Here is a 12115-nt window from a genome sequence, read left to right as displayed (position 1 = left end):
TGGCCGGATGCACTCTGGAGGCCCCGCCCCTCCGGTGACATGGCGGCTTCCCCGGCCACGTCCTGGCGGTCACTCTCCACCACGGCCCCTCCCTGAGCACTCCTGTGGGAGGGGCTGGTGATCTCCCACTGGTGCAGGCACAGCAGTTACATTTTATGTCTATGTATATTGTGTAGATAGAGTTTTAATAATAAATTGTAAACCTAGGTCTTTTCATGTGTTTATGATTGCTTTACATGATAATATTTTACCTGTCCTGTTTATGTAACACTTTAAAAATCAGCAAAAGGGTTATATAAATAAAATTTATTATGAAACAAAGGCAAAAAAACTATTATGTACATAGTTTAGTCCTATTCAGTGTCTACTCGCCGCTTCTTGGCTTGTCTCTTGTATTCATTAAATGGAGCATCTCTTGTCACTGTCCAGCAATAGTCTGCAAGCATTGATGGGTTCCATTTGCACTGATAGCGTTTCTCTATTGTTGCAATGTCCTGGTGAAATCACTCGCCGTGCTCGTCGCTCACTGCTCCGCAGTTCGGTGGAAAAAAAATCTAGATGAGAGTGCAAAAAAATGTATCTTTAGTGACATGTTGCAACCAAGACTTTTGAACTCGAAGAAGTTCACGAATCTGAGGACCAACAAAGACACCTTCCTTTATCTTAGCTTCACTTAACCTTGGAAGTTTTCCACGGAGGTACTTGAAAGCTGCTTGTGTTTTGTTCATGGCCTTGACAAAGTTCTTCATCAGACCCAGCTTGATGTGTAAGGGTGGTAACAAAATCTTCCTTGTTTCAACAACTGGTGGATGCTGAACACGTTTCCTCCCAGGCTCCAATGACTGTCGGAGTGGCCAATCTATCTTGATGTAGTGGGAATCTCTTGCACGACTATCCCAGTCACAGAGAAAACAGTAGTACTTTGTGTATCCAGTCTGCAAACCAAGCAAGAGAGCAACAGCCTTCAAATCACCACAAAGCTGCCACTGATGTTGGTCATAGTTTATGCACCTCAAAAGTTGTTTCATGTTGTCATAGGTTTCCTTCATATGGACTGCATGACCAACTGGAATTGATGGCAAAACATTGCCATGATGCAGCAAAACAGCTTTAAGACTCATCTTCAATGAATCAATGAACAGTCTCTACTCATCTGGATCGTGAACGATGTTGAGGGCTGCCATCACACCATCGATGTTGTTGCAGGCTACAAGATCGCCTTCCATGAAGAAGAATAGGAGAAGATCCTTTTGACAGTCGCGGAACATGGAAACCCTAACATCACCTGCCAGAAAATTCCACTGCTGTAGTTTGGAGCCCAACAGCTCTGCCTTACTCTTGGGTAGTTCCAAATCTCTGACAAGGTCATTCAGTTTACCTTGTGTTATGAGGTGTGGTTCAGAGGAGGAAGATGGGAAAAAATGTGGGTCTTGTGACATTGATGGTTCAGGACCAGAAGTTTCATCCTCTTCCTCGTCTGACTCAAGTGAGAATGATTCTGGTGCATCAGGAACTGGCAGTCCTTCTCCGTGGGGTACTGAGCGTGTAGCTGATGGAATATTTGGATAATGCACAGTCCACTTTTTCTTCTTTGACACACCTTTCCAAACTGGAGGCACCACGCAGAAGTAACAATTGCTGGTATGATCTGTTGTCTCTCTCCAAATCATTGGCACTGCAAAAGCCATAGATTTCCTTTTCCTGTTCAACCACTGGCGAAGATTTGTTGCAAAGTGTTGCAGCGTATGTGTGGGGCCCACCTCTTGTCCTGATCTCCAATTTTGCAGCCAAAATAAAGGTGATAGGCTCTCTTAACCATAGTGGTTATATTGCGCTTTTGTGATGCAAAAGTCACTTCACCACAAACATAGCAGAAGTTATCTGCACTGTTCAGACAAGTACGAGGCATCTCTGCTCACTTTGGCTAACAGAAATGTGTCCCTTTGCAAAATAAAACACTGACAAATAAGAGAGCACGACACTGTATGATTTCTAGAGCTGATATAGGACAATTTGTTCAGCAGAGTGATGTAAGCTTCGTTATGATTGCATCATCCATGACTTCTAGGAATAACATGATGCAATTCATATCATGTATGACGCAATACCAGCTTCAGATTGCATCATTCATTGTTTTGCCTAAAAAGCAAGTACTGTCCAAACCCAGTCATAGATTAATTCATAGATCCAGTCAAAGATGTATTTTAGTCATTTCTGGTTTAAATTGAGATCCCTTCCCTTTATAACTCACTTGTCCTCCGCCATTCGCAAGTCAAGGGTCGTATACACTGACCCAATAGCATATCTTGAAAACTAGAGCCAATCAATGATTTTAAAAAAAGATTTTAAGCATCATTTTCGTTCTCAGTGACCCAGAATTAGTAACGTTTGACTACATTTATTTCAGAAGTGTAGTGTTTCGTGCTGCGTAGACAGTGCCAAAAGCTGAAATAAGCTATTTCGACTGAAACTACACAACTGATGTAGCTCAAGTTGCAAATCTTATTTCGGCTTTAGTCCTGCTGTATAGACGTGCCCATAGAGCTGATCTCAAGTAGAATCATGTTATGTCTTTGACCTCAGTGCACTCTTCAGACTTCGCTCTATCTTGTTTCTCTTTGCATTGTAAACACAGACATTCTGTTAGCAATGTCTTATGTGTTAGAGATCATGGTATGAGCTCATCTCATTTTTACAGATTTAACCTTAATCCCATCTGTGTATTTCAGACCAGCACACAGCAAAGCCCTCCGTTCTCCTGTAGGAAACAAGAGATGCTCCCATTTCGCTGTGTTTTCTACTAGTATGTGACCATTTTCCTAACACAGATACCTATAAATGTGGCACTGATATGAAATACACCCCCCACAAAAATTAATCTCTTAAAATTCCAGGTTAGTGGGTGTAATGAATTAGCAATCTTGAAACAGCAGTTAAGTTGTCCAAGGATGTACAAACAGTTTCATTTTGAACTCCCCCACTAGGATATGATCTCATTATCAAAAAAGAAAATGCACCCAAATTAGATAATAACGTAACTAGAATTAACACTAGAAGGGCTTATGTCGGGATCACTGTTTAATATATTTATGAACTTTTTGTAGATTGAAACAGAGTTTAAGCCAGATGACTTCACTAAAACTGATCCTGTGTGAATAACTTTGAGTTATTCATGGTCTTCAATGTTTGCAGGCTCAGGACCACTGTTTTTATTCATCAAAACTAAAGCAGATTGGACAGCACAGGGGCAGATTAAAGGTTCTTCACACTGCCAAATATAGTTAGATTTCTTATTATCTTTGAACTTGCAGGATCCTCTGAGGAAAAATGAACAGAACTCTTCATGGATAATTCAATGGACAGGTTTGCCTAATGTGCAGCAGCAGCTAAAAAACTACTCCAAAGCTTAATTGTGACATTTTCAGTGTCACTGAAAGCTGGAATACATTTTAAAAGGGAAATAAAAATACAGAAAATATAATGAGATATCAATCAATTATATATTTTCATATGAATAACTGTCTAATTTTGGTCCACTCACAACTAACTTGGCCTGTTCATTAAGACAAGAGCAAAGAGAAGCACAATTAAAGTGCCATAAACTTAGAGACAATAAAAAGTTAAATAATTATTTATGCAATAGTCAACCTGCGGAAGTCACTGCTACACACTACTGCAGAGGGATTTTTTCTTCAGACTAAAAGAAGGTTTTTGTTGACAGAGCAGATACTGACAATTTACAGAAACTTACACCCAAGTTTACAGAACATATAATGTATACACAGATGGTATCTTAGCTAACACAGAAGTATCATCCATACAACATTATGAGCTCCCTTAACTTACAAAAAGAGTTTCAAAATCCTGTCTCATTGCCTGACCTTCAGCATTCCATAACATATTAGTTACAGAAACACAGGGCATTAACTGGAAGTTTATTTGCAAATCTGTTCCCAGATTTCTTGAAGCAGGAAATGCACTTAAGCTCATATTACACAGTGTTATTTTGTGAGGAGATTCAAAATATTTTTGTTTTATGCTTCAAACTTAAGAAAGTAGTGTATTGTCTTTCATGCCAGAAACACTTTATTTTTGCCAAAATGGTGGGATATCAGAGGGTGAACCTTGGATTTCCTGGGCAGTGAATGGTACTGTTGGATTCTAACATATCTGTTTTCTTGTTCCCAGAGCCCTTTAAGAAGAAGTAGCTGGATCTCAAAACAGACAGCTATCAATAGTAAAAAATTGAAACTCTGTTATTAGGCTTGTTTCATTGTTCTTTGTTTTGGTTTCTTACATAGGTCATCCTGAATGGAACAAACAGGGCTAAATGCAAAAACACAAAGTTTTTTCTGCTTCCTTGTAACCCACACAGATTCAAAAGCATCTTCATTATATATTCCCAAGTGTTCAATTCAGCGCCACACATTTTCAGCTCACTACAATGTTTTTACAGTGCTACTGAACTCATCACTGCTTTCTTTCTGCAGAAGCTTGAGCCAATGCTGCTCTGCCCTACTAACTGGGCATTAAAACTAAATGAGTCGGGGCAGACTCCCACCATCTAATTGTCAAAAGAAAATTAAATGTTCATGGTTGGATTTAATAATGAGCTGGATAGTTTTCTGAGCACTACATTTATAGCTATCACAGTTATTGCAGTGTACAATCAAAACTCATGCTTTAGGGCCTCACTTGAACATGACAGAGGTCAGGAAAGAATTTCGCCCCTTCTTGTGCACAAACACTACATAACTAAACAGGTGCATTATAGGGGACTGTGACAGGATGTACCAGCCCTGCATTGGGAAAGCTGAGCCTAACCAGGCTCACCTGGCTGAAGAAGCCCTGACACCGCAGTCCTGCTGGGCATGCTCATGCTGTATAAAAGCCTATAGAGGGGCTTGGTCTGGGCTGCTGAGGAGGAAGGAGGTACTGTCAGAGTGCCTGCAGGTGAACCACCAGAGGGACTGGATCTGGAAGCCAGCCAGCAAGACATTGGTGCTACAGAGGATCTGAAGGAAGGACCCTAGAGAGAATCCAGTACAGAATGGTAGGAAGTAGCCCAGGGTAGGGGATTGTTCTCTGAAGAGCTCATTGTGTTACAGTGGGATTCCCTGCTGAGAGAGCAGAGGCCTGTGCCACTGCTACCAGGGCCCTGGGCTGGGAACCAATGGAGTAGGGAGGGCCTGGGGCCCCCTACCTACCTCTGCCTCAGTCCCCAATCTATGGGCCCTACACCTGCTATATTGTGACTCCGGCCGCTAGGCTGCATGGCCCCAGTGAAAAGGGCATGTATTAGTGACTCTGGCTGCTAGGCTGCATGGCCCCAGCAAGAGAGTATTGAACACTAACTTTTGGAGTTAGGGGCCAGGGGCTTAGGCCTGGAAAGAAAATGCTGGACACATGGGGTTAAGGCATAACTTCAAGAGCCCTTAGGACTGGACTACTCCCCGGAGGGGGGGGAGGGGAGTGAGTAGATGACCCTGCAACAGGGACATAAGTAAAGGAATTTTGAAGTCACCTAAAGCAGCGGTTCTCATCTAGGGGGCTGCAAGCTGGTTTCAGGGAGTTCACCAGGTAGCGCTGGCATTAGACTTTCTTTCTAGGCAGAAAGCCAAAGCCTGAGCCCCAACCCTTAGCCCCAAGCTGCAGGCAGGGTTGTCAGATGGTTTCAACAAAAATACCTGACACACTTGACATTACATCACAATCTACATTATATCTTATTTAGAAAATACCTGACAGTTATATTTTCTCAATTGTTTCCCGAACAAAAAGCTCAAATACTGAACTGCCCAGTTCAAAACCGGACATCTGGCAACCCTCGCAGTGGGGGCTGACAAGTCCTGCCACACTGGGGCTGAAAAACTTTTTTTTCAGTGGGCTGGCGGGAGGTTATAGCATGTTAGTGGGAGGGCTCCGAACCAAGAAAGTGCAAATCCCTGTCCTAAAGAATAATGTACCGACCATTGATCTGATCTAGTACCATAGTTAGTTATTTGTCATCTGAAGAATAGGCTGTGCCTACGAATGCTCAAAATACTATTTATATATTTGTTAGTTTAAAGTGCTACAGGACCATTGCGGGTTTTTTTTGTTGTTTTATTGGGGTTTTGGGGTTTTTTTTTTTTTTTTAGTTTCAGACTAACACGGCTACCCCTCTGAGACTCTTAAACATACATTCCATGTACTACTAGTGAGCAGGGTTCAGTATCTCAAAAATTATCTGCATTTCATAAATACTTCTTTATCCCTCATGGGCTACTGGAATACACAGTTTGTAGACCTAGCTGCACTTCCGCCCATTTTGCAGTCTGAGTGCACCTCTCAAATGTCAGGCCTCATGCCTTTATGTGTCCTGGCCATAATTCTACAATTCTCTCACTCTTAGAACAGGACCTAAGCTGAGGCACCCTGTGAGACAGCTGCACTTATCCCGCAGGTCCAAGTGTAACTACATTAACATACCTGCGATTCTTCCCTGTGAGAGTCTGTAACCTTTGGCATATGGTGAGTAGACACCCTTTTTAAACCAAAGCACTGTTTGTTTGAACAGCAGGAACAAAGCATTTAGAAAAACTATGCCTGTCTTATTCAGACACCCAGTAGATAACTCTGTCTCAACCAGGTTCCCCCAAACTCTGCCATCTCTTCAGAGAGATCTTTTTAAAGCTGCTATAGTCCTGTGTTCCTAAGTTTTGGCTCTTCTGCACAAAACCAGTCCTACAGGCTCAGGATGACCCAGAGTCCTCAAAGTCAATGGCTCTGCCATTGTCCTTTAACAGCCCTCTAATATTTGCTGGACAGTGGCTCATCTTGAGCATCCTTTTTTTCCTGCTTGTTTTCTTCCCCAACAGTCCCTCATATTAAACTAAATAAATAAATTCTTACAGTACTCTTCACAATAACCAGATCAGCACACAGTATTAAAAAACTATTATAGAGCAGCTGCACTTCCATAATACAAACTCTTAAAAATTAAAGACCTGATTGAAGCTTCAAAACAACCTTCTTTTTTCATGGAAGAACATAAAAAACCACCATTAAATCACTAGCACCTGCATATTAAAGCAATGTGGTTTACATGTACAAAATCCATTTTGACAAATATATTTTGTGAAAGAAGTGTCACTTGCGTGTGCAAGAAATGGAATCTGTCCCCAGTGGAACAAGATGTGCGCATGTGTACAGGCTGCCTTTTTAAAATCTAACCCCAAAATTTAAAACTGGTAAAGGACCTTTAACAACAATTTTTGTTCCTGATATGAAACTCAGTCTAGTGGTAAATATATTAAAAACCTGAACTTACCCTAAGCAAGTTCAGCCTTTAAATAATTAAAAGATCAACTCTTTAGAGCTTGATTTATCCAACAAATTTTAGACTATACAAATTTTATAAAACTCGCTCCATGAATAATTGTTGAAAAGAAAAATAATTAGCCCATAGTTATTGGAGAAAACAAAATGTAATTTGTGATTTACTTGAAAACACATGATATGGCCATAAAGAACTTGTTTTGTAAACTACTGTGACCTGCCAAAATCAGAACTGAATGAGAAAAGTTGCAAAAGAGAACACACAATTTTGTTCAAATTAATTCCATGCAATTACAATGCAATGGCATCTGTTAGAAATTATAAACCAGTGTGGTCTGTTGTAAAAGTTTTATAAAGGTTAGAGACAATAGTCTTCTAATACGACATAACTTGAAATAGCTGATTGTTAAACAAATATTTGATGCATGAGAAACAGCTGTAAGAAAAAACATTTCAGATTACTTTGTTCATTAACAGTTCAATAAGTCTAAATCACTTCCTCCTTCCATTTCAATTGTAAAAAACCCTAAGGGGACAGAGTCAGAGATGACAAATTGTGGTATAAAATGTACAACGGTAAACAGAGGGTAAGTCTGTGGAGTTTAGAAAGAAAGCGGTCAATAGGAGGGTGAAAGCAGAACTGGCCATGAGCCATCCCTTCCTTCCTTGTTTTATCTTATACTTTCTCACACCATCCTGGTGGCTGTATTTCAACACCCTTGGCTTAAAAATTATCTTTAAGTGCCCTGTTTCTCTACCTTACTAGAGAATTATGCCCATTTATTGGCATGTAACTTCCTACACCTTTACATTTGGACAAAGTTGTGTGAGATGAGGTAAATATGTTCTCTAAAAAGTTACAAAAATCAGCCTCTAATCATATAATATAAATTTCTAGAGAGAATTTTTTATTTAGACAGCTAACCTCTTTGCTACTATCCGTCATTAGACATTCAACATGTAATGCCCACAGGCAGAACTGAATGTGGGACTTCTAGAGCTTAGTGCACGAGCCTCTAGTGCATGCGCTAAAAGCCAGTTCGCTCTCAGCTAAGGTTGTAGAGCAGACTTATTTTTCTCTATGTAAGTGGTCCAAATGGAACAGTATACCACACCCAAAAGGTGTAATATCTGAAAATCAAGGACATCGGCACAGCAAGTCTTCCTTCCCACTGCACCACATAGGTTCTCTGTCCTTGTAATACTCACCCATAACCATCCACTACTCACAATGTACATAGTTTTGCCACTGTACTTGGGAGCAAGTGTGTAGCCTTAACTCTGACAATGCTAATGGTAAAAAGAGCAGAGAAAGCAGTGGGAGTATGTAGTGGTCAAGGGCTGAACAGGGTGCTGGAGCGGAGGTGGGCCTGGTGGCATCAGTGATTGTAGGCTTCCCAGGGTTGGTGATTTCGCACATCTGGCGCACTAGGCATCTGAACTACGGGGAACCCTTGATGCACCAATATCCTGAAGTGGTACTCAAGGCCTCTATAAAGACCAGATTCCCCACTACTCTAGGATCCCTCTTATACAAAATCTTCTTCCCACCAGTCCTTCCCTGCTCAATCTCCCTTCCTGTCCAAAACCTTCCTCAACTCCCAATACGCTTAATGGCCTTGACCTCTTTCACCAGCATTGCTTTGCAGAGCCCATCTCTTTATCTGCTGCAGCCCATCCTGCCCACAAGGGTGTCTGTGCAGGTCAGGCAAGAAGGTAGCATCAGGAAACACCTGGCACAGCTCAGATTACTTAAACCAAATCATTTAAAAAATGGCCTATATCCAGATGTTATCAGAGTCTTCATATCAGAAAGAAGTCTGGAATTTGTGGGATTGGCTGTTTAGTTAGAGGAAATCGAAGGGGATATGAGACAAATATCAACAAAATTTTAAAGGGAGCATTTCCCATACATGGAAGCCTCCATTGTTCCACCAATTTGGATACAAATTTACATAAGTGATTAGGTTGAGAGGGGGACTTCAGTCAAATATCCAGTCACAGCCTACTCCTCCATGAGTATAAACTCTCAACCCAGTTTATTTAGGTAACTCCATGTTTAGCCGAGAGGTTTGACCCTTTTAACAGATGCAAGGAACTTAGTCCACAGGTTATAAACAAACATGCATACAATCCAAAGATATTCTTAATGGAACGCTCTAACTTTGAAGCCTAAAGGCAACATGCGACTATAATCTGTAGCTTCTGGAATGAAGCTTTGCTTTACCAAAAGCAACAGAAATAAAATGGTAAATTGTCTTCACTTAAAACAGACATTTTCATATGCTACAATTCACCCATTTGCAGTGAATGTCCCCTCATCTGTTGGAAAAGGCTTGAATGTATCTTACCTGTTCGGTTGGGATAGTTGGGTTACTATCAGATAGGTGAGGCTCGTTCCTATTACTCATTACTTTTAAGAGGATTCTGCACATAATTAAAAACAGTAAACACCTGACAACTGGAAATATGTACAATCTGCATAAATTAACCTTTACCACTGGTTTACAAATTTATTACAGACTCACAGCAGAGTTAGTAAATGGTATAAAATTAACTTTTACTGATGCCTTTCCAACTTCTGTCTGGGGTGGAGAAATTCCCAGGGATAGACAGGGCCTTTGAGGAAGTGTCAGAATAGGGGAAGGTGAAGCTGGACACATTAAAGAGAGGAGGCAAAGTGAGAAGAGAGTAGAACAGTAGAACATTGTTTGGGTCTGGAGTAGACTATGATTTTCAGAGGAAGGACAGTAGTTGGAAGAGGGGGGCACACTGGAGATGAGATGGTAAGAGATGGCACAATGCAGTTTCTGGGTTTTATTTGTCTGAATTCCATGTGGAAAATGTTGCCATTCCACATAGCATCATTCTACACACATTTCACTTTAGCATGCTTTTGATAAAACAACTGTTTGTGCACACAAAAACATGCAAAAGTGCCCATTTTTGCAAATTTGCTTATAAAATTTTCACCCAGGAACATGCCAATTTGGTTTGGGGAAAAAGTGCTATTTTCTTGGAAAATAATCCCATTTTTGAATTTGTAACAAAATGTTTGCAGAAGATGTACTGAGAGGAGTTCAATGGTAAGAAGAGGAAGTTTAAGAAGAGCTGCAGGAAATAGAATTAGGAAGGCTGAAGATGGAAAAAAATTGGAGGAAGAGAGTCTGAAGCAGATTCACCATGGAGTCAGAAGGAAAAGCGGCAGTCAGAAAGAAACAAAGAAGAACCAGGAAGAAAGGATGTTGTAAAAGGAAAAAGTCAAGAAGAAATAAACCAATGTCTCTGGAAGGGTAGGAACAAGGGAAGAAGAGTTATCCATTTTTGCTGCTGCTCCTTTGGAAAGGAAGGGAGCCTGACAGCATGAGAGTATAAAGCCATATCTATACTTACCCAGAAGTTTGAATTAAGATATGCAACTCCAGTTGCATTAATTTTGTAGCTAGAATCAACGTAACATTTAAATCTTTCGCACCAGCTTCACAGTGGGAGGTGGACAGAAACAAACTCTCCCATTTCCTCACTCCTAATTAATCAAGGAATACTGATATTATCAGGGTACCCTCTGCATACAATTTAGTGGGTTTTTACTAGACCCGCTAAATAAAATGTCAGAAGATCGACGGCCGCAGCTTCGATCTTCTTGCTAGTATATATGTGGCCTAAGGCTACAGACTCCTAGTTACTATTAAATGTTCCAGAAGCTAACATGACTATCAGTCCCAAACACAGACATGTAAAGGGCTAAGAGTGAAACTGGTTACATAACACAGGAAGCGTTGTAATAGTGCAAACTGAGAACTGCATGAATGCTGTGGAGGAGGAGGTTAGCTCACAGCTGAATTGATACTATGTGCCTTTAAACATACATGCCCATTTATCCTTTAGATACCCCTTCAAAGATGCATGTCCTCCATACTTATGCATATACTATGGCAAGGTCCTCGCTCAGGCCCCTTGCCCTGGGACACCTTGTGGTCCACAGATGAGCTGGAAACCCATTCTGGTGCAGTCACCCGTGCCTTTTAGTATCCATTTCCCATCACCTTCTATTTACAAAGCTTTTGGAGTATAGCAAACTCAGCCAGCTTCTCTTTCTGCCTGAGGGCACACACTCAGCCACGCCCTAACTTCTTTCTTGCTTCTCCCCTCCTGGCTTCTTTCCACTGCCTTATATAGCCCTCTGGCTAATGAGGCCCACAGCTGCTTCTAATAGACCTTCAGGCCTGGGCTTGTTCAGCTGTTTGCAGTAAGACTATAGTGGCAGAGCTCTGGCTTAGCCAGCAGTCTGTCTCAATGGCTGTGTCTAGACTGGCCAGTTTTTCCGGAAAATCACCTGACTTTCCGGAAAAACTGGCCAGTCTAGACACAGCCTGCATGTATCCCAGTCTCTTCTATGAAACAAAAACAGTATTGGTACCACATGACGTCCCACAAGAGATGCTTCTGGGACTGAAAGCAGCAGGCATATTTGCTAGCCTTCTGAAGACGAAGTTGAGAGGAGTGAGACAGCTGACTGTTTCCCATTAGATACTGGAGGGAAGGCAATGAAGGACTTCTCACCATCCACATCCAAGTGGAGAAGTGATCACACTTTTTTTACACAAATACTACACTGTTGTGCCTTCTATAAGATTTTAGATGAACAATTTGTAGTTCTTTAATTTGTGCAAGTGGCATCTCTCCGGCATGGAGGTTGCTGACCCCAATATATCATCTTTCACAATCACAACAGAATTCTAAAACTACCACTTCCCTTTGGGTGCCAGTCCATCCGTAGAGCTCTGCGGGAATA

The sequence above is a fragment of the Pelodiscus sinensis genome, chromosome 10, assembly GCF_049634645.1.
Source record: "Pelodiscus sinensis isolate JC-2024 chromosome 10, ASM4963464v1, whole genome shotgun sequence".
NCBI classification, from domain to species: domain Eukaryota; kingdom Metazoa; phylum Chordata; order Testudines; family Trionychidae; genus Pelodiscus; species Pelodiscus sinensis.
The sequence above is the reverse complement of the archived record's forward strand: the minus strand, read 5'-3'. Positions refer to the sequence as shown.